The 23,774-nt window shown below is 42.2% G+C and overlaps 1 protein-coding gene across 2 annotated transcripts in view; it reads left to right on the forward strand.

Moving 5' to 3' along the window:
* Nucleotides 1–23,774, forward strand: part of LOC135541445 (plexin-A1-like) — a 402,887-nt gene that overhangs the window by 40,910 nt on the left and 338,203 nt on the right. The window contains exon 1 of one of the 2 annotated variants that reach the window (XM_064967700.1): nucleotides 17,580–17,686. The exons of the other annotated variant lie outside the window; for it this stretch is intronic. The gene's annotated coding sequence lies outside the window, so the exon portion shown is untranslated. Of the gene's footprint in view, nucleotides 1–17,579; nucleotides 17,687–23,774 lie in introns of those variants that run through there. 2 annotated transcript variants of the gene reach the window in all.

Below are 23,774 nucleotides of genomic sequence, written 5' to 3' on the forward strand. Positions count from 1 at the left end.
TCAACTTATCACCCCTTAAAAAAGTGCTTTCTGGACCGTTTTTCGAAATTCTTTCGCTTTTTTTGTCAATTACACATGTGTAAGAACTGTATGAATATACTTTTGTCCAATTTTATTATCATTATTATTATTTATTTTTTACTTGCGCATTATTGCATGTGTTTTGTCCATCTGCAATATGATTTCATAGGAAGTCAAAAGTCAATAATTGCAAAATTTCATAAAAAACTTCACACACCCCTAAAAAAGTGCTTTCTGGACCGTTTTTCGAAATTTTTTCGAATTTTGTGTCAGTTACACACGTATAAGAACTGTATCAACATACTTTAGTCATATTTTATTATCATAATGTTTTTTTTTTTTTTTTTACTTGTGCATAAGGCATATGTTTTGTGGGGGCCAAATGTCATAAGAAATTTGACATGCTCAAAAATCCTTCAGAAATGCACAATTGACTGGCCTGATGAACTCGGGATGGCCGGGCAGTGATTGTTGTTCCTTTCAATCACTCGTGGTGTTGATTTCATCATGTCCATTTGTTTATGTTTTCTCACTTTTGCAAAGTCACTGTGCATTTGCAATATGGTCAACTGGGCATTCACCATCACCAATTTGTCATGCTATAAAAATCATGCAGGAATGCCAAATTGACGGGATGGCTGGGCAGTGATTCGATCCAACTCGGGATGAATGTCCATTTGGTGATGTTTCTCACTCTTTCAAAGTCAGCATTTGATTCTGGTCACCATCACCAATTTGTCATGCTATAAAAATCCATCAAATTGACTGAACCGATGAACTCGGGATTGCAGTGTTGATTTCAGAATGTCACTTTTGGTGATGGTCACTGTTAAAACATATTGCAAATGTTGTCTCACTTTTCAAAGTCACTGTGCATTTGCCATATGGTTAACTGGGCAGTCACCATCACCAATTTGTCATGCTATAAAAATCATGCAGGAATGCCAAATTGACTGGCGGGATGGCTGGGCAGTGATTCTGACCTCTCCACTCGTTTGGGTTGATCAGAATGTCACTTTTGGTGATGGTACCTCACTGTTAAAACATATTGCAAATGTTGTCTCACTTTTGCAAAGTCACTGTGCATTTGCCATATGGTTAACTGGGCATTCACCATCACCAATTTGTCATGCTATAAAAATCATGCAGGAATGCCAAATTTGGGTGAACTCGGGATGGCTTCAGTGAATGTCACTTTTGATTTCAGAATGTCACTTTTGGTGATGGTACCTCACTGTTAAAACATATTGCAAATCTTTTCTCACTTTTGCAAAGTCAATGAAAATTTGTTTAGGAATGCCAAATTGACTGGCCCGATGAAGTCGGGATGGCTTGGCAGTGATTCTGGTACCTCTCCATCGTTCGTTAGGGTTGATTTCAGAATGTCGCTTTTGGTGATGGTACCTCACCGCTTAAACATATTGCAAATGGACAAGAGTCACCTGCAAGTCACCGTCCATCAGTCAATTTGATATCATTCAAAGCTAACTATTGGAGGCACTGTCAGTCTCTACGCACCCCAATAATACGTCCCTCCATCCAAGTTGTGTATCTGTGTGATTTAGTTTTCCTTTGAATTTTTATGGGGAAAATGACTGATTTACAGTTCATGGGGGTTGCCTAATCATATATATGAAGTTTTGGAAAGATCTGATTTTTTTAACCCCTCCAAACAGCCCATGAGACACCAATTATGGCACTTCCGGTTGGCACAGGAAGCTGTAACTCAACATACATCCTCATTGGGGTATTCCATTACAGAATCCTGAGTTTTAAGTATTTACCATGAAAACTGACTGATTTACACAGGGTTGAATGCACTATGTCTATCAAACTGCAGGCAGGTTATGGGTATACACTTTTAGGGCGATTTGAACCACTTCCGGTTGGTCCAGAAAGCTTAGAATCGACACAGGTAGACCTTATAGTGGCCTGATGGACTGGTACCAAAGACAGGTTCATACAGCATTCATAACCCATATAGACTCCAGGTTGTATTTAGTGGAGCAGCCAATGTATTCCTATGGGGAGAGAAGTCAATGCACACTGTTTTTATGTAAACACCTTCTTTTGACTGTGAAAGGTTAATGCCACACAGTCAAGGCTAGGCTTGCACAGATCGGGAGGACCTTAGGAACAGTCCTGTGTTTGAATTGTCCTTCTAAACCTAACGGTTCCGCCGCTGTCACCCAAAATCAAATGACATTGTGGTGCAGGCTTCATTGTGGGCCTATTTTTCTCATGGTCGCTGCGCTTAGACCGAGCGAGCTACGGTCAAGCAGGGCGCCTCGTTGGACTCGGCACGGCCTTGGGATTATGTTTATGCCATTGCCTGCTCTCTGTGTCTTTAAACACCGCGCTTTGTCACTCCATCCTTGCTGTGTGTGTGTGTGAGAGCTTTTCTTTGACATCTGTTGGGAGAAATGAGTGATTTTACAGTTCAGGAGGGTTGTCTAATCACATATGAAGTTTTGAAAAGATCTGACCTTTTTAACCCTTGGATACAGCCACTATGACACCATTTAAGGCACTTCCTGTTGGCACAGGAAGCTATAAATAAACTCATATCCTCATTGGGGTATGCCCTTACAGAATCCTGAGTTTTAAGTCTTTACGTTAAGAACTGAGTTATTTACGGAGGGTTTAGTGAGTGTGTGTTATTTCAGAAAATCATAGAAAATCACAGAAATGTTGCAGAGCTCCGCAGCACACTTTAAAAATATTCGTATGAACACTGCAACTGGATCTGTAACCGTTGAAAAAAAAAACACCTATATCTGAACATCACAAACTGGTCATCGTATGATTTCTCTTAAATGACGATAGATAAATGGCTGATTTTTTGTTTATTGACACCGGAGGCTCCTTGACTTTGACGTGAAGTGAAAAAATCATTTCTCTATTTTCATTTTGGACCTTTAATCCCAGAAATATGGCCATAACTCAAAAACCGTTGAGGCCTAGACGCCATCTTGTTCGGGGCCATCTGCCCATTATGCCAAACCTATGCTCACCAAGTTTCGGCTTCGAAATATTTTCAGTTTTCGAGATATGGCCCGTCGTGATTCGGGATGTTTTGTCCAATAGCAATATGATTGCTTATGCCCTCTTGTGGGATCTTCCGGCATAGCGGAAAAAATGGACCAAAATTTGATTATTTTATAAAACGAAAACCGAATGTCCGACAAAGTTCATTTGATGACTTCCCGGTAGGTCTGGCCCTGCCGCTCGGCCCGACGCCGTCCCCGAATTTTAAAAATGTTTTCGGACGTCTAGTAAGGGACTGTACATTTCCAATATGGACTTTCTCACTAACCATACGGTGATTGTCAAAAAGTTCCCTTAAGGTATGTAAGGGAAGGCCCTATACGTAAGCATTACGCTGTTTGTCTACACCTGTTTACAAAGCATGTGACATTTGCAATTGTATTTTGCTTAACACCCCGACAACAAAAGATCCCAACTATAGATACAGTAGAAAAATGTGTGGCAGCCCACAACCACAACAATAACAATCTGGAGCGGGACAAGTATAGAGAGGGAAGTAAACCGAGAGACAGACTGTGCTAGTGAGTAAAGCCTTTGGCAGCAACAACATAAGTGTTCCAGTAGGTCTTAGTTAGCATGGTTCTAGGATAGTGCCACAGAAAGCTGAGTGTGTGTGTGTGTAACATACAGCTTACGGTGTTGGAGGGGGTGAGGTTTCGGTGTGTTAGTGTGCATATCATGTTTTTTTGCTGTGTGTGTGCACAGGTGGAACAGGAAAGACAGATCTTGGTAACTGGCAGGGGTACTGAAACACTGTTAGCATGTCTGCTTTGTGGCCGGATGCTTAAGCATTGTTTAGTCTTTTGCTCTCTCTCTTACTCTCTCTCGTTAACTGTTTAGTCTTTTGCTCTCTCTCGTTAACTGTTTAGTCTTTTGCTCCCTCTCTTACTCTCTCTCGTTAACTGTCCCGTTTCCCACTAAAAATGGGAAGGAGTTAATGCATGCTTTGCCATCACAGCCAAGTACAAAATGTATTTTCTCAATCTTTTATGATCAAGTTAAGAGAGATTCTAGCCTACAGCTATGACTGAAAAGATTTGTCTGGGAAGTATATTGTTGTTTTATCTTAGGTTCTTTCCTCTCCTAAAGAGATTACCTATGACTTTCAATACTTTCATTTGACCATTTCCGTTTCTCTCTCGCTCTCTCACACACACCCCTTGTCACCCACACTCTCCCCTCTCTCTTTATCTCGGTCTGTCCTCTTCCACGCAGGCTCACGCTGGACATTTCTACGTTTCTCCCTCGTCATGCATGGGCTTCCTCTGCTTGAGCTTCCTTTCATTTGTGTGTCAGTGGTACTGGTGATGGTGAGCGGCTTGTACATGGTCAGTCTGACAGTCTCCCCAGAGGCCCAGTAAAACAACATAGCTGGAACAGCTCAGCTCTGGCTTCCAAGCTAATCACAATCACATTTTTAAACTTAAACGACCGCTCCACTCTCCAGCCAGCCAGACAGACACAGAGAGATGGTGAGAGGCAGAGCGAGGAAAGAACAGCAGAGCACACATCTGGGAGGAAACAGATATTCATATGCCACACACATGCTGCGCACAGTCATGTGCAATGCTTTCGTAAAGTATTCAGAACCCTTGGACTTTTCCCACATTTTGTTACGTTATAGCCTTATGCTCAAATGGATTAAAAAACAATATTTCCTCATCAATCTTCACAAATTACCCCATAATGACGAAGGAAAAACAGGTTTTTAGACATTTTTGCAAATTTATTACAAATACCTTATTTACATAAGTATTCAGACCCTTTGCTATGAGACTCAAAATTGAGTTCAGGTGCATCCTGTTTCCGTTGATCATCCTTTATTTCTACAGGTTGATTGCATTCCACCTGTTGTAAATTCCATTGATTAGACATGATTTGAAAAGGCTCACACCTGTCTATTTAAGGTTCCACAGTTGACAGTGCATGTCATACAAAAAAAACAAGCCATGAGTTCGAGGGAATTGTCCGTAGAGCTCCGAGACAGGATTGTGTGGAGGCACAGATCTGGGGAAGGGTACAAAAAAATGTCAGCATTGAAGGTCCCCAAGAGCATAGTGGCCTCCATCATTATTAAATGGAAGTGGTTTGGAACCACCAAGATGCGTCCTAGAGCTGGCTGCCCGGCCAAACTGAGCAATCGGGGGAGAAGGACCTTGGTCATGGAGGTCACCAAGGACCCAATGGTCACTGACAGAGTTCCTCTGTGTAGATGGGAGAACCTTCCAGAAGGACAACCATCTCTGCAGCACTCCACCAATCAGGCCTTTATTGTAGAGTGCCCAGGCGGAAGCCCACTCCTTAGTAAAAGGCTTATGACAGCCCACTTGGAGTTTGCCATGGTACCTAAAGACTCTCAGACATTGAGAACCAAGATTATCTGGTCTGATGAAACCAAGATTGAACTCTTTGTCCTGAATTCCAAGCGTCAATTCTGGAGGAAACCTGGCACCATCCCTACGGTGAAGCATGGTGGTGGCAGCATCATGCTGTGGGGATGTTTTACAACGGCAGGGACTGGGTGACTAGTCAGAATCGCGGGACAGATAAACAGAGGTAAGTATTGTGAGATCCTCGATGAAAATCTGCTCCAGAGTGCTCAGGACCTCAGACTGGGGCAAATGTTCACCTTCTAATAGGACAATGACCCTAAGCACACAGCCAAGACATTGCAGGAGTGGCTTCGGGACAACTCTCAATGTCCTTGAGTGGCCCAGCCCAGACTCGAACCTGATCAAACATATCTGGAGAGACCCGAAAATAGCTGTGCAGCAATGCATCCAACCTGACATAGCTTTGTAGGATCTGCAGAGGAGAATGGGAGAAACTACCCAAATACTGGTGTTCCAAGCTTGTAGCATTTTTTTCTCATCATTATTTGGAATTGTGTGTAGATTTGAGGGGGTGGGATAATCCATTTTAGAATAAGGCTGTAACTTCACTAAGTTGAAAAAGTCAAGGGGTCTGATTACTTTCTGAATGCAGTGTGTGTATGTGTATATAAATATTGTAATACTAACCTTGTGGGTAAACCCCATTCAGTATCCTTTTCCCCCTAACCTTAACCCCAAAAACTAACCCTAAACCTAATTATTAACATATCTGTTCTTAACCCTAAACCTCCTAGAAATACAAGGTAAAATACTAACAATGTCCTCAGTTGGTTAAATTTTTGTTTATTTACTATTCTTGTGACAAGTATATTTAAACACACACCAACAGCCTTATTAGACTGAGGGATGGGTTTGCCTTCTCAGCATATTTAGCCTGTGTTTAAACGTTCATTCACATGCATGCATGAAACACACCACACACTAATCCAGACATCCCCCACCTTACAACACATTACCCCAGATTTCTGTGTTAAATTTGCATGACCACACATTTTTGAGTATGAGCTGGTGTTGGATTTAACTTAGAACACATGAGACGGTGAGCACCACAAAGCTATAACAAAAGACGATTGGCCTGATGGCTTGAGCTTTCAATGATTTGACATGAATTAGACACATTTGTCTGAAATGTTCTCACCCCTGCTACTATACTTAACAAAAATATAAACGCAACATCCCAGAATTTCAAAGATTTTCCTGAATTACATTTCATAGAAAGAAATCAGTTTATTGAAATGAATTGTTTAGGCCCTAATTTATGGATTTCGTATGACGGGCACAGCCATGGATGAGCTTGCGAGAGCATAAACTGGGTTGGGCCGGGCTCTCAAGATGATGGGCCTATCAGAATGAGTTTTTCCCCACAAAAGGACTTTATTACTGACAGAAATACTCCGAATCAATCTTCCCCTCAGACGATTCTGCAGGTGAAGAATCCGGATGTGGAGGTATTGGTTACACGTGATCTGCGGGTGTGAAACGGGTTGGATGCACTGCCAAATTCTCTAAAACGACATTGGAGGCAGCCTTATGCCAGAGAAATTAACATTAAATTCTATGGCTCCTTCAAAACTTTAGACATCTGTGCCATTGTGTTTTGTGACAAACTGCACATTATGGAGTGGTCTTTTATTAATCCCAGCACAAGGTGCCCCTGTGTAATGATTAGGGTTGCACATTTTGGGGAATATTAAGAGGGAATTAACGGGAATATTGTAATTAACGGAAATATATGCAAATTAATATTAATACCATTTAAATGTAGATGTTTTTTGCATTAGATATATTTACCATATCATATGGAGACAAGGTAAAATGTTTGTTTCTATCACAAGTAGACATAATTGCCAATGAATAAATCCTTCCAATAGAAATAAAAAAAAACTTTCGTTACAAATGGAACTTTCTTGAACTTCTCCTGATACAAGATGGCGGAACAGTGCAGACGTGTTTGTCATTGTCCCTTTAGTTTTTTTTCAGTATTTTTTTTGTTGGTGTATACAGTGCCTTGCGAAAGTATTCGGCCCCCTTGAACTTTGCGACCTTTTGCCACATTTCAGGCTTCAAACATAAAGATATAAAACTATTTTTTTGTGAAGAATCAACAACAAGTGGGACACAATCATGAAGTGGAACGACATTTATTGGATATTTCAAACTTTTTTATCAAATCAAAAACTGAAAAATTGGGCGTGCAAAATTATTCAGCCCCTTTACTTTCAGTGCAGCAAACTTTCAGTGAGGATCTCTGAATGATCCAATATTGACCTAAATGACTAATGATGATAAACTAAATGGAGTACCGTGATTAATTTATCTGTTGGCCCCAGCCTCAAACTAAGGGCCTGTGTGTAGTTAACTAACCCTCTGTCCATTCATCGCCATTTTACCTGTTATTGTCTTAGCTAAATAGCAGTTGTCTTACCCGTTGTTGTCTTAACTTGCTCTCCCAATCAACACCTGTGATTGCTTTATGCTTCGCTTTATATCTCTCTCTAATGTCAATACGCCTTGTATACCATTGTTTAGGGTAGTTATCATTGTTTTATTTTACTGCGGAGCCCCTATCTCCTCTATCTCTGACCTCACCTAGCATAACTAGTGCCTCCACAGATGCAACCTCTCTCATCGTCACTCAGTGCTTGGGTTTACCTCCACTGTGCCCGCACCCTACCATACCCCTGTCTGTACATTATGCCCTGATTCTATTCTACCACACGCAGAAATCTGCTCCTTTCATTCTCTGTCCCCAACATACTAGATGACCGATTTTGATAGCCTTTAGCTGTACCCTCATCCTACTCCTCCTCTGTTCCTCGGGTGATGTGGAGGGTAACCCAGGTCCTGTGTGTCCCCAGGTGCTCTCATTTGTTGACTTCTGTAACCGTAAAATACTTGGTTTCATGCATGTTAACATCAGAAGCCTCCTCCCTAAGTTTGTTTTACTCACTGCTTTAGCACACTCCGCCAACCATGACGTCCTTCCCGCGTCTGAATCCTGGCTTAGGAAGGCCACCAAAAATTGAGATTTCCATCCAACTACAACATTTTCCGTCAAGATAGAACTTCCAAAGGGGGAGGAGTTGCAATCTACTGCAGAGATAGAACTTTGCAGGATGTCATACTTTCCAGGTCTATGCCCAAACAGTTCGAGCTTCTAATTAAAAAAATTAACCTCTCCAGAAATAAGTCTCTCACTGTTGCCGCCTGGTATAGACCCCCTCAGTTCCCAGCCATTTTCATCGACCTGACCTGGCCAAGGCTTTCGACTCTCTCAATCATTGTATTCTTATCGGCAGCCTCATCAACAGCCTTGGTTTCTCAAATGACTGCCTCGCCTGGTTCACCAACTACTTCTCAGACCGAGTTCAGTGTGTCAAATTGGAGGGCCTGTTGTCTGGACCTCTGGCAGTCTCTATGGAGGTACCACAGGGTTCAATTCTCGGGCCGGCCGTTTTCTCTGTGTATATCAATGATGTTGCTCTTGCTGCGGGTGATTCTCTGATCCACCTCTACGCAGACGACACCATTCTGTATACATCTGGCCCTTCTTTGGACACTGTGTTAACTAACTTCCAAACGAGCTTTAATGCCATACAACACACCTTCTGTGGCCTCCAACTGCTCTTAAACACTAGTTAAATTAAATGCATGCTCTACATCCGATTGCTGCCCGCACCCACCCGCCGGACTAGCATCCTTACGATGGACGCATCTGACTTAGAATATGTGGACAACTACAAATACCTAGGTGTCTGGCGAGACTGTAAATTCTCCTTCCAGACTAATATTAAGCATCTCCAATCCAAAACAAAATCTAGAATCGGCTTCCTATTTCGCAACAAGGCCTTCTTCCCTCACGCTGTAAAACTGACTATACTACCGATCCCCGACTTCGGCTATTTCATTTACAAAATAGCCTCCACCACTCAGACTGCATCCAGATTGCTGAGTAATCACAGTGCCATCCGTTTTGTCACCAAAGCCCCATATACTACCCACCACTGCGACCTGTATGCTCTCGTCGGCTGGCTCTCGCTACATATTCGTCGCCAGACCCACTGGCTCCAGGGCATTTATAAGTCTTTGCTAGGTAAAACTCTGCCTTATCTCAGCTCACTGGTCACCATAACAACACCCACCTGTTGCACGCGCTCAAGCTGGTTTATCTCACTGGTCATCCACGAAGCCAACACCTAGTTTGGCCCCCTTTCCTTCCAGTTCTCTGCTGCCAATGACTGGATCGATTTGCAAATATCGCTGAAGATGGAGACTTATATCTCGCTCACTAACTTTAAGCATCAGCTCTCTGAACAGCTCACCGAGCGCTGCAGCTGTACATAGCCCATCTGTAAATAGCCTAACCAACAACCTACCTCATGTTGTTTTTATTTACTTTTTTTGCTCTTTTGCACACCAGTATTTCTACTTGTGCATGATCATCTGCACATCTTTCACTCCAGTGTTCATTTGCTTGATCTGACTATGTTCCTCTATGGAGTCAAAAAACCTTCTGATTCCAGGAGGACCATGAGCTGTTGCTATCGATAAGGTGTCTGATTCCTCATTTTCACCTCGAATAGAGGTAGAGGGAACTTTATGCACTTGGACAGATGGTTCTGCATATTTGTTGCATTCTTCACATATGATTTGGCACAGTATTTGCAAATGTACACAGCTTTTCCTTATACATTAGCTGCAGTGAAATGTCTCCACACATTATTTTCCTGTAAACATTAGAACAAAATTAGTATTTTTTTCTAAATACAATTCCATGTACAGATAAATAGTTAAGCAGTTAGATTAAACAACTCCCTTTGAAAGATAAATGTTTTAAAATTAAACATGTATGGAAACAGGTGAAATAACACTCAGTTAGTAGGCTCAAGCAAGTGAAAACACACATGGTAGCAAAAACTAACTAGCAGAAATTGTTAACAAGTTAAAAATGATTAAAACACTGCTGTAGGCTACTATTTACTTGTTAACAAAAAATAAAGTAATATAAAATATATTCACCCCACCCAGTATTAAATCATGTAGTCCTTGGCTCAGACAGTGTGGTAGTGTGCAAGATTTTGAGAATCAGCTGTACATGTGATGGAAGAGTACACTGTGGATGCAGAGGGTTGCAATTCCAATGAATTGGGGATAGTTTAACCAAAATATGCCACAAGACCTAGAATTGCCTTGTGTATCCCACATTTTTGATGAATTTAAGCAAAATTCCCCAAATTCCTGGGCTTCCCATGGAAAATGTCCTGAAAAAGTCTGAACATTTTACTGGAAATTTTCTGACCCTTTTCTCCCCGAGTAATGATCATGATTTTTAATCAGTTTCTTGATATGCCACACCTGTCAGGTGGATGGGTTATCTTGGCACAGTAGAAATACTCACTAACTAAACCATTTTGTGCACAGAATTAGAGAAATAAGTTGTTTGTGCATATTGAAAATTTGGTGATCTTTTATTTCAGTTCAGGAAACATGGGACCAACACGTTACATGTTGGGTTGATATTTTTGTTCAGTATAGTTCCTGGGTGAAGGAGCTTACTTGATGACTTCAGTACCATTCCTACTACTTGGCGCTAAGCTCCATATGTAGCCATGCCATGTCCCTTTTTAGTAAGAGCTGCAATGTCTGCAGGGACACCCAAATACGATCACAGTAAGACTTCCAGATCGGAGCATTGGTTGTCGCACTGTCCAACACCAAACTCACGCAAATTGTCATAATCACACAATTTAATACCCTGGAGACGTTTTTGCAAATTAATTCTCACTCACATTTACTCTAAAGGGAAAGAAATAAGAATACTTGTCTCGCATGCAGGCAGACGACTGCCATATCTGTAATTCAATTAATACTAGCATTTCTATTTGATATGCTAATGGTCACTTTTTGGCAAATGGAGGGGATTACACCGTCACTTTGTCTAGTCCAGGGTTAGGGTCATTAGCACCAACCACAAGCACGATGCCGGGATAAATGGAATTTTCATATCTCTAAAGGTCAAAGGAGTCCCATCTTCGGTCGGTGCCACATTCTCCCTGACAATTGAACCGTTTTTTTCCTGTTGAAATTCAAATGAGGGCTAGAGATTCTCATGAGATGTTTCTGTGAAAGAGGGGGAGAAGGAAAGGAGAGAGACCGATACTTGTTCACTTCCTGTCTCATGCCACTGTGGGTAGAGGTTTTAGGATTGCCACACTCCTAGCATGAGCTCACCTCTGTCACCCCTGTTCGCCCTGCCAAAACCACGTTAGTGTTTACAACAGGGAGCTGGTCATAGAATTAACCACACAGAACACTTAGTAGACTGAGCATGTCGGATCAACAGCGATACCAGAGAAAAGGTCTAAATCCCTAAAACAATTTTACACTAAAATGGTGGGAGGAGTCCAACTGATGGGTTCAGTGCAATTCCTACAGGCTACAATTCCTAAACCCCCCCAGCCTTATAACCCTGAATATCTGAAGTTTCAAGTCCACTCAAACCAAATGCTTCCACATAACATTTACAACCAGTCTCATCTGTCAATGATGACCCTCGACCGCCTAAGAAAACAGCAATACCAGAAATGAATCCGTTTGTTGCCTGTATGGCCTTTCTGCCTTGTTCTGCACATTTCCTTGTATTGTTTCATAATTGTATTCAGCATTTCCCTTGTCGCTACTAACGCCATCTACTCTACTTTAGCACTTAGCTGAGAGGCATTCTAAGCAACTTTTAACGGCTTTCGGCAGCACAAATAATGCTGTCATATTTTCCAATCTCTTCTCAAGTGATTGAAAAAAGGGAAGGTATAGCGGGAATGATTGGCGGCCGCCGGGCGGCTCGTCGCTTTGGGGTATTGGCGTAACATGGCAGGTCATTTGCCTTGGCTGTTTGGGTAATATATCTACCCCCTGCTGCTCTGGGCTGGATTTGCAGAGTAGATCAAGCTCTTACACTGTTGAGAAAGTAGCTGACCTTATTCTTCTTTTCTGTGTGGCAGTGAATCAAGTCTGTTCTAGACAGTCTTTATCGAGCTGGACATTCCAGAATGTTTAATTTAAGCCCCTGGTCTCTCTCTTCTTCTACATTTGTACATAGAGAAGAGGAGCGAGATCCTATCTCTTACTCCTCCATTGTTGTCACTGATCGTCCCTCCTCTCATCCTCCACCACCCCCCTCCTTATCTGTTTTCCTTCTTTGTGGGAAAGTTCAGTACCCTCGGTCATTCACCCTTCTCCAATGAAACAACCCCACACACATTTATATTAGAGGTCGACCGATTAATCGGAATGACAGATTAATTAGGGCCGGTTTCAAGTTTTCATAATAATCGGAAATCTGTATTTTTGGACACTGATTTGGCCAATGTAAAAAATAAAATAAAAAAACGTATTTAACTAGGCAAGTCAGTTAAGAACACATTCTTATATTCAATGACGGCCTAGGAACGATGGGTTAACTGCCTTGCTCAGGGGCAGAACGACAGATTTTTATCTTGTCAGCTCAGGGATTCAATCTTGCAACCTTACAGTTAACTAGTCTAACGCATTTACTACCTGCCTCTCATTGCACTCCACGAGAGGAGCCTGCCTGTTACGCGAATGCAGTAAGAAGCCAAGGTAAGTTGCTAGCTAGCATTAAACTTATCTCATAAAAAAACAATCAATCAATCATAATCACTAGTTAACTACACATGGTTGATATTACTAGTTTATCTAGCGTGTCCTGCATTGCATATAATCGATGTGGTGCTCATTTGTGAAAAAGGACTGTCGTTGCTCCAACGTGTGCCTAACCATAAACATCAATGCCTTTCTTAAAATCAATACACAAATATATATTTTTAAACCTGCATATTTAGTTATTGCCTGCTAACATGAATTTCTAGGTAAATTGTGTCACTTCTCTTGCAACAGAGTCGGAGTATATGCAGCATTTTGGGCCGCCTGGCTCGTTGCGAACTGTGTGAAGACTTTCTTCCTAACAAAGACAGCCAACTTCGCCAAATGGTGGATGATTTAACATTTGCGAGAAAAGCACAATCGTAGCACGACTGTACATAACCATAAACACCAATGCCTTTCTTAAAATCAATACACAGAAGTATATAATTTTTAACTTGCATATTTAGCTAAAATAAATCCAGGAAAACAGGCAATATTAACCAGGTGAAATTGTCACTTCTCTTGCGTTCATTGCACGCCGAGTCAGGCCACAGTGGGACAAAAAAGGAATGGGCCAAAATACCAGCAACAGTGTGTGAAAACCTTGTGAAGACTTACAGAAAACGTTTGACCTCTGTCATTGCCAACAAAGAGTATATAACAAAGTATTGAGAAACTTTTGTTATTGACCCATTTTTTCTGTCATAGTTGAAGTGTACCTATGATGAAAGGGGTCTCATCTTTTTAAGTGGGAGAACTTGCACAATTGGTGGCTGACTAAATACTATTTTGCCACACTGTATATGCAACAGTTTGGGCCGCCTGGCTCGTTGCGAACTAATGTGCCAGAATTTTACATAATTATGACATAACATTTAAGGTTGTACAATGTGACAGCAATATTTAGACTCAGGGATGCCACCTGTTAGATAAAATACGTAACGGTTCCGTATTTCACTGAAATAATAAACATTTTGTTTTCGAAATGATAGTTTCCTGATTTGACCATATTAATGACCAAAGGCTCGTTTTTCTGTGTTTTATTATGCTATATTTAAGTCTATGATTTGATATTTGATAGAGTAGTCTGACTGAGCGGTGGTAGGCAGCAGCAGGCTCGTAAGCATTCATTCAAACAGCACTTTCATCCGTTTTGCCAGCAGCTCTTCAATCATTGAGCTGTTTATGACTTCAAGCCTATCAACTCCTGAGATTAGGCTGGTGTAACTGATGTGAAATGGCTAGCTAGTTAGCGGGGTGCGTGCTAATAGGGTTTCAGACGTCACTCGCTCTGAGACTTGGAGTAGTTGTTCCCCTTGCTCTGCAAGTACCGTAGATTTTGTGGAACGATGGGTAAAGCTGCTTCGAGTGTGGCTGTTGTCGATGTGTTCCTGGTTCAAGCCCAGGTAGGGGCGAGGAGAGGGACGGAAGCTATACTGTTACGCTGGCAATACTAAAGTGCTTATTAGAACATCCAATAGTCAAAGGTATATGAAATACAAATGGTATAGAGAGAACAAGTCCTATAAATACTATATTAACTACAACCTAAAACCTCTTACCTTGGAATATTGAGGGCTCATGTTAAAAGCAACCACCAGCTTTCATATGTTCTGAGCAAGGAACTCAAACGTTAGCTTTTTTACATGGCACATATTGCATTTTTACTTTCTTCTCCAACACTTTGTTTTTGCATTACTTAAACCAAATTGAACATGTTTCATTATTTATTTGAGGCTAAATAGATTTGTATTGATGTATTATATTAAGTTAACATAAGTGGTCATTCAGTATTGTTGTAATTGTCATTATTACAAAAAAAAGAAAATATTGACAGATGAATCGGTATCAGCTTTTTTTGGTCCTCCAATAATCGGTATCGGCGTTGAAAAGTCATAATCAGTCGACCTCTAGTTTACACAAGGCTCCACATTGTTAATTACCCAGTCTTTGGTGTGGAAAGCATGTCTGAAAGCAATATGTTCTAATGAATGGTCTGTTTTGGTTTGTAAACTGTTCAACCCTCCTTCCTCTTTCAGTTTTCCCTCGGTCTGACTCACATGGCAGCTGTTACTCGGCCTACTGGCCAGACTGGTTGACCTGGCAAGCCTGCCATTTGCGACCAGTCAATCTAACTTACACATCATTTGGCAGGTTCAAGATCATTTACTGACTGTTTTGGTATGTCTCGTTGCAATCGAAAGCCAAAGCGGTTATAGTAAGTCCTGTTAAAAAGTTTGACAAACCTATTCTGCCCAGTAGCTGTCAAAGTCCATTGCCCACTGATGCAGGAACATGCACAAACTGCTCTCCTCTTATCGCAATGGAACTCTTTCAGCCTCACCGGTTATCTCTAAAAGTTATCTCTTGCTTCTCTCATCTCTCTTCTCTCTCCCCCACCCCTGCTGTGTCTCACTTTTTTTAATCTTCTACCCCCTGACTCACCATCTCGCTATCTCCATTTTTCTCTGTTCTCTTTTCCCCTCTTCCCTTTTCTGTCTCTTTCTCTTTGTCCCTCTCTTCCTCTCTGTTTAGCAGGGCAATGGAGTGTGCGGTGCTTCCAAACTGACCCCGAAAGCTACATGCGTAACTAGTCTTCATGGAGAGGGAAGGCTAGATATGATCGTGGCACCTATCTAAAACTAAAGGAGTTATAGTCTCTAACTCTGAATGCTATGAAAAGCCAACTGACATTTACTCCTGAGGTGCTGACCAGTTACACCCTCTACAACCACTGTGATTATTATTATCTGACCCTGCTAGTCATCTATGAACGTTTGAACATCTTGGCCATGTTCTGTTATCTCAATCCGGCACAGCCAGAAGAGGACTGGCCACCTCTCAGAGCCTGGTTCCTCTCTAGGTTTCTTCCTAGGTTCCGGCCTTTCTAGGTAGTTTTTCCTAGTCACTGTGCTTCTACATCTGCATTTCTTACTGTTTTGGGTTTTAGGCTGGGTTTCTGTACAGCACTTTGTGACATCGGCTGATGTAAAAAGGGCTTTATAAATACATTTGATTGATTGATAGTGTGTGGTGAAAGATCGGCTGTGTTTACACAGGTACCCCAATTATTTTACCACTAATTGTTTTATTTGACCAATCATATCTTAAGCCAATAATTTGGCAAAATATCAGAATTGGGATGCCTGTGTAAACACAGCCAAGAAGACATGGCAATGCAAATCCATTGTCAGTGCAGCCAGTGCTGTCATAGTGCTTGGCAGCTCCATTTTGCAATTCTCTGTTCTAATCAGAGCGTGTAATCTAGTGGGTGAACTAATGGGGAGGAGGAGGAAACAGGTTTGTTCAGTGTATCAATGAATGGATTAATAGCCATGTAGACCTGTTTTGTTTTTCTTATAATAATAATATTATAATACTTATAATTTTTCCCAGTTCCTTGGTATGACGATTGTCTCCATGTTTGTGTATGACAAGTGGTCATTCTTCATGCTGAAGATATGAAGTCTGGACCAAGCTCTTGCTTTGGGAACTTCTTTCCTTTTCTCATTTTAGATTTGTATATGCCCCCTTTTAGTTCATCCTCAGTTCTGTTGGCCAACTGGAAAACGTTCTCTAGACATTCTCTATCGCTACTGGTGCTAGCACGCTTTTCCTCATTTTATGAAATATTAGCCTATTATCCACTTAGCCTCTACCAGCATTGATTCAAATATGCAGACCTATTCCAATACAAGCTAGACATGAATCACAGTCCTCTCCTCGATGCGGTAACAATTTGGCCGGTGGACAACACAGGTATCATTGGCCCCAGACAAAAATATGAAGTCAAAGTGAGGAAACATTTATGACCGAATACAAGACACCAGTGATTCCTTTTAATGCCTTTTCCCATTGTACTCTTTTCCCCTTCTCTCCTTGAGGGATTCATAATGACGGTGGATGCTTTTACGACTGTCCTCTTTGGGGAGTAGTCGGTGCAGCAGCATGTCTGGTGAGTGGGGAGCCTTCGCAGCGCTCTGGGTGTCCAGGTCAGGGGAGCTCATAAATGAACATGGACAGCGAAAGGGTTGGAGAATATAGGGACAACGAATCCTGACACTGGTATTTTGTAATAGACCTTTCTGAGGAGAGTTTGCATTTCATTATGTTCAACTCAGTGAACTGAACAACTAACATTATGGAGGAAATCAAGGTGGTTCACGCTAGGGAAAGCCCCATGTGAAAATGACATGAATAGTTTGTGACTAATATAATAACTTGCCAACTAGCATGCAATGCCAATGCGTAACAGGGTTGTACCCGTAGCCTAAACCAGGAGTAACACAAACATGCAAATTCAACCAGTGGCAACTCGAGCTGTACAGTTCCTGCTGAGCTGACAGGAACCCAGAACTGGCACTGACTGTAGCTGTCGAGGCGGAAATACCGGTTGCAAGCGGTCGCATTAAACCCACCCACATCAAGAGGATACACATGAAGAACACACAAGCACAACACGGCGAGCACCTTCAGATGAACTAAACCCTTGTGGTTTGTTGATCCTATCTGACTGCACCAGGGCTTTTCCTTCCTTCCTTGACAAGTCCTTGGTGAAGGTGAGGTGGAGAGAATACATGGGAAAGTGAAATGAACAGAGAAAGAGAGAAAGTGGGAGAAAGACAGAGGGAGTAGAGGAGAATATATAACGAGAGGGGCAGAGTGCTTGTGGGGGGGGCTTGAGGAGATGCTTGGGGGGCTAAATGCTGATGCCCACTGGGGCTGTGTTCAGTCATTGGAAGACTTTGTTGTCCTTATTCTGTTTTTCCAAGGCTTTAGGGGTGGGGCGGTTGTGACACATGTTGTGTGCTGCTTGCATTCCCATCTGCAACACCACATAATATTTCATCACACTGAATGCAACCCCAGTCTGTCTTTTTAACTCTGTCCCTGATTGAGCTTTCAGAACGGGAGTGTGGTGGGGGAGGGGCAGTGTGGAACTTGTGGAACCTGTTTTTTGTAAGGTGCATCCTCTAAACCCTGATCCGCTCCTTGAGAGTTAACGTATTAAAATAAAGTCAACATTTCTCTGGACCTGCGCTCAAGTTTACCTTGGCAGAGCACCTGTGGAAGCAAGGGCACAACGCTTGTCCTCAACTAAAGTGATTTACATTGACATTAAAATAACTCCTGAGTTATTTTTATGCCCCCCAGCCATGCCAGTCAGCTCTTCCCCTTGCAGAGTTTGCCTTGCAGAACAGAGTTTTCTATCAGACCATGCACTGTTAGATCACTGATACTGTATACTGACACTTATTATCCAATTACTGCTGGGAATAATGCATTTAATTAATAGCCAATTACTTGAATTGGCTATTTTTCACAATACATTTGACTGAAAAATGTTTTGACTCATTGGCGGGTATCTCGTCTGTGACTTAAGTACCTTGAGGAGTTGAATATATAATTAGTTTAATGTGCGTTCCTACAGCCTGCCACCCATTCATCCCTGGTCTGACTTTGCATATGTTTCATTGCTTGGTGTAATGAAGCTTTAAATGACCAGTCTACCCTATGCCCTCTGTACTTCCCATGTGTGTAAGCTTGCATGCCTTTTCGTGTGTGTGTGTGTGTGTGTGTGTGTGTGAACTGCAGAATGAATACATGTCTGAAGTGACCCCCTTTCCTCAACATATGAATAGTAACCAATATGAATAGTAACCCATCGGAATGGTAACTAGGGTTGCACATTTTGGGAAATATTCATAGGTGGAAACTTTCTGTGGGAATTAATGGAAATATATGCAAATTAATATTAATCCCATTTAAATGTAGATGTTTTTTGGATTGAATACAGTTACCATATTATATCGGAACATAAACCTTTTAGCTTATCATAAGTAGGCATAATTGCAAGTTATTTATTTCTGTTATTTTACCAGATAAGTTGACCTGAGAACACGTTCTCATTTGCAGCAACGACCTGGGGAATAGTTACAGGGGAGAGGAGGGGGATGAATGAGCCAATTGTAAACTGGGGATTATCAAATCAAAATCAAATCAAATGTATTTATATAGCCCTTCGTACATCAGCTGATATCTCAAAGTGCGGTACAGAAACCAGGCCTAAAACCCCAAACAGCAAGCAATGCAAGTGTAGAAGCACGGTGAGTAGGAAAAACTCACTAGAAAGGCCACAACCTAGGAAGAAACCTAGAGAGGAACCAGGCTATGTGGGGTGGCCAGTCCTCTTCTGGCTGTGCCGGGTGGAGATTATAACAGAACATGGCCAAGATGTTCAAATGTTCATAAATGACCAGCATGGTCCAATAATAATAAGGCAGAACAGTTGAAACTGGAGCAGCAGCACTGCCAGGTGGACTGGGGACAGCAAGGAGTCATCATGTCAGGTAGTCCTGAGGCATGGTCCTAGGGCTCAGGTCCTCCGAGAGAGAGAAAGAAAGAGAGAATTAGAGAGAGCACACTTAAATTCACACAGGACACCGAATAGGACAGGAGAAGTACTCCAGATATAACAAACTGACCCTAGCCCCCCGACACACAAACTACTGCAGCAGAAATACTGGAGGCTGAGGCAGGAGCGGTCAGGAGACACTGTGGCCCCATCTGAGGACACCCCCAGACAGGGCCAAACAGGAAGGATATAACCCCACCCACTTTGCCAAAGCACAGCCCCCACACCACTAGAGGGATATCTTCAACCACCAACTTACCATCCTGAGACAAGGCTGAGTATAGCCCACAAAGATCTCAAAGATAAGTGCCATGGGATCTTTAATGATCTCAGAGAGTCAGGACACCCGTTTAACGTCCCATCCGAAAGAGGGCACCCTACACAGGGCAGTGGGATATTTTTAAATCCTTCCAATAGAAATAATAAAAACAATTCAGTTACGAATATAACTTTAATTAAACGAGTTGACTCTTTACATGGGATGATTTCAATGAACAACAAAAGGCAATATTGAATGATCCCCAATGATTCATCCATCTCCCAAAAACCTTTAACATCTGTAAAATGATAATCTAGAAACTAAAGCTTTGGTTGTCTTCTTCTCAGGCTTCCATGTCTTCTCCCTGGACCTCAATGTCCACCTCTTGAACATCAGACTCTGAGGCCTCATCTTCACTGTCACTTTCCAACCTGGTTGTGGATGGCTCGGGCATATTTCAACCCTTGTATTGGTCAGCCTGTTGAGTGCTTTGGTGTGTGTGTTCCCAAACAAGGACCAGTTGCAGTCTGAGGTGGCTGATGTTCGTGGTATTTGGTGGATGATGGAGGCAAAAGGGGAAAGAGCCTCAGATCCACAAAGTCCCTTCCACCAGGTGTCTGATGAGATATGGTGGCACGCCTGCCATATTGCAATGCCATCCCAAAGCCCTTGCTTGGAAGAGTACTTCCCAGACTGCCAAGAACATCGCCCTCATCCAGGCTAAGGTGGCGAGACACGGTAGCGATGACACCATAGGCCTTGTTGATCTATGCTCTTGCCTGCATAATTGGGGTCCAACATGTACACTGCGGTGTTTATGGGCTTCAGGCAAAAGTCTTCACGCATTTTGATTTATTTCAGAACTGCGGTTTCCTCTGCTTGGAGCAACAGTGAAGTGGGCAGGGCAGTATGGGTTTTTTCTTCTTACATCTGCAAGTAGAGTGTAAACATCAGACAGGATGGCATTGTCTTCCTCAATCCGTACAATAGCTACTCCTAACGGTTTCAGGAGTTTCAGGCTGCTTACTACTCTCCCAAAATACATAATCCAGGAGGATCCTCTTGATGGGGCTGTCCATATCGGCAAACTGTGATATGGCCATTTCTTGGAGAGACCCTATCCCCTCCAGGGATAGGGTCTCAAACATAATGATAACACCACCCCAACGGGTGTTGCTGGGCAGCTAAAATGTGGTGCTCTTATTCTTCTCACTTTGCTTGGTGAGGTAGGTTGCTGCAATAACTTGATGACCTTTCACATACCTAACCATTTCATTGGCTCTCTTGTAGAGTGTATCCATTGTTTTCAGTGCCATGATATCCTTGAGGAGCAGATTCAATGCTTGAGCAGCACAGGCAATGGGTGTTATGTGGGGGTAGGACTCCTCCACTTTAGACCAAGCAGACTTTAGACCAAGCAGACCAAGCAGAATGTTCACAGCATTGTTTGTCACCAGTGCAAATACCTTCTGTGGTCCAAGGTCATTGATGACTGCCTTCAGCTCATCTGCAATGTACAGACCAGTTAGTCTGTTGTCCCTTGTATCTGTGCTCTTGCAGAATACTGATTGAGGGGTGGAGATATAGTTAATTATTCCTTGCCCATGAACATTAGACCACCCATCAGAGATGATTGCAATACAATCTGCCTTCTCTAATTTGCTTGACCTTCACTTGAACTCTGCATCCAGCAAAAGTAGATAAAGCATGTCTGGTTGGAGGGGCGTATGCTGGGCGAAGAACATTCAGAAATCTCTTCCAATACACATTGTCCATGATCATCAGAGGTGAAGCAGTTGCATACATAGCTCGAGCAAGACATTCATCAGCATTTCTCTGACTACATTCCTCCATGGATGAAAAAATAACTTCTGATTCCAGGAGGACCATGAGCTGTTGCTATCGATAAGGTGTCTGATTCCTCATTTTCACCTCGAATAGAAGTAGAGGGACTTTTGTCAGAGGTTGCTTGTTTTGAGCTTTGAGGGAACTTTATGCACTTGGCCAGATGATTCTTCACCTTTGTTGCATTCTTCACATATGATTTGGCACAGTATTTGCAAATCTACACAGCTTTTCCTTCTACATTAGCTGCAGTGAAATATCTCCACATTATTTTCATGTAAACATTAAAACAAAATTAGTATTTTTTTTCTAAATACAATTCCATGTACAGATAAATAGTTAAGCAGTTAGATTAAACACCTCCTTTTGAAAGATACATTTTTTTAAATGAAACGTATGGAAACAGGTGAAATAACACTGTTAGTAGGCTCAATCAAGTGAAAACCCACATGGTAGCAAAAACTATCTAGCAGAAATTGTTAACAAGTTAGAAATTATTTAAACACACTTTGCTATAGGCTACTATTTACTAGTTAATGAAAAATAAAGTAATATATAAAATATTCACCCCACCCAGTATTGTTATCAAAACTTACCAGAAAGCATGTAGTCCTTGGCTCAGACAGTGTGGTAGTGTTGTCTCAATAGCATCTCATTAGTGTGCAAGATTTTGAGAATCAGCTGTACATGTGATTGAAGAATGCACTGTGCATGCAGAGGGTTGCAATTCCATTGAATTGGGGATAGTTTAACCAAAATATGCCACAAGACCTAGAATTGTCTCATGTGTATCCCACTAAAAAGGTTATTTTTATTTATGAATTAAATCAAAATTCCCCAAATTCCTGGGCATAACTTTCCTTGGAAAATGTCCTGTAAAATTCAGACCCTTTTCAACCAATATGAATGGTAACACATATGGAGATTGTGTTCCCGGGTCTTTGTTGAGATTGAAACCACGGGTGAGGAGTATGGGTTTTGGGGTTTGCTCCCATTCCCCCATCCCCACTCTAACACCGCAACGACCCTCAAAGGCAAATCTCTGCGTTGTCTTCATGTGCATGGTAAAGATTAGAGTTTGAGGCTTGCCCACTCCATCTGAGTGTCTTTGTGTGCTACAGTAGTCTAGATGTGGCTGTGTGTGGGTACTACTGCTAGTGCTGGTGAGGCTATAGCTGTGTGGTTACTGCTGCTAGTGTTAGTGTGGCTGAGGCTGTGTGGTTACCGCTGCTAGTGTTGGTGAGGCTGTGGCTGTGTTTACTGCTGCTAGTGTTGGTGTGGCTGAGGCTGTGTGGTTACCGCTGCTAGTGTTGGTGTGGCTGAGGCTGTGTGGTTACCGCTGCTAGTGTTGATGTGGCTGAGGCTGTGTGGTTACCGCTGCTAGTGTTGGTGAGGCTGTGGCTGTGTGGTTACTGCTGCTAGTGTTGATGTGGCTGAGTCTGTGTGGTTACTACTGCTAGTGGCGCTGTGGCTGTGTGCTTAGTACTGCTAGTGGTGGTGAGGCTGTGGCTGTGTGGTTACTGCTGCTAGTGTTGATGTGGCTGAGTCTGTGTGGTTACTACTGCTAGTGGCGCTGTGGCTGTGTGCTTACTACTGCTCGTGGTGGTGAGGCTGTGTGTGTTTTATACTGCTAGTGTTGGTGAGGCTGTGTGTGGTTACCGTTCTCTCTCTCCCACCTACTGCAGCGATGGTCTGACGACGCTTGGTTTTCCTACCGATGGCACAGATGTGACCCACATGTTAAAAATGCAGCAAGGAGAAAGTTAGCTTGAGCTCTGTGCGAGGAGTCAGTCACTTGGATTTTTTCTTCTCTCCCCTCCTCACCGAGCGGCAAGTGCTGTAATTGATATGCCACCGGCAATAAATCAGCTGTGCGCCGGGGCCGAGCGGGGGCCATTATCTGAACGGACAGGTTTAGCGCCTGGCTCCGTCAGAGGTGTATGCAACTGGTTACTAGGCTACCCGTCTATATAATAGCCATGTTATCGTTACTCATTGTGTATTTATTATAACTTTTTTTATTACGTGTTTTACTTTTCTGTTATTTCTCTATTTAATTTCTCTCTGCATTTTTTGTATTTATTTTATTTAACCTTTATTTAACTAGGCAAGTCAGTTAAGAACAAAT

The sequence above is a fragment of the Oncorhynchus masou genome, chromosome 6 (assembly GCF_036934945.1).
Source record: "Oncorhynchus masou masou isolate Uvic2021 chromosome 6, UVic_Omas_1.1, whole genome shotgun sequence".
In the NCBI taxonomy this organism is placed as follows: domain Eukaryota; kingdom Metazoa; phylum Chordata; class Actinopteri; order Salmoniformes; family Salmonidae; genus Oncorhynchus; species Oncorhynchus masou.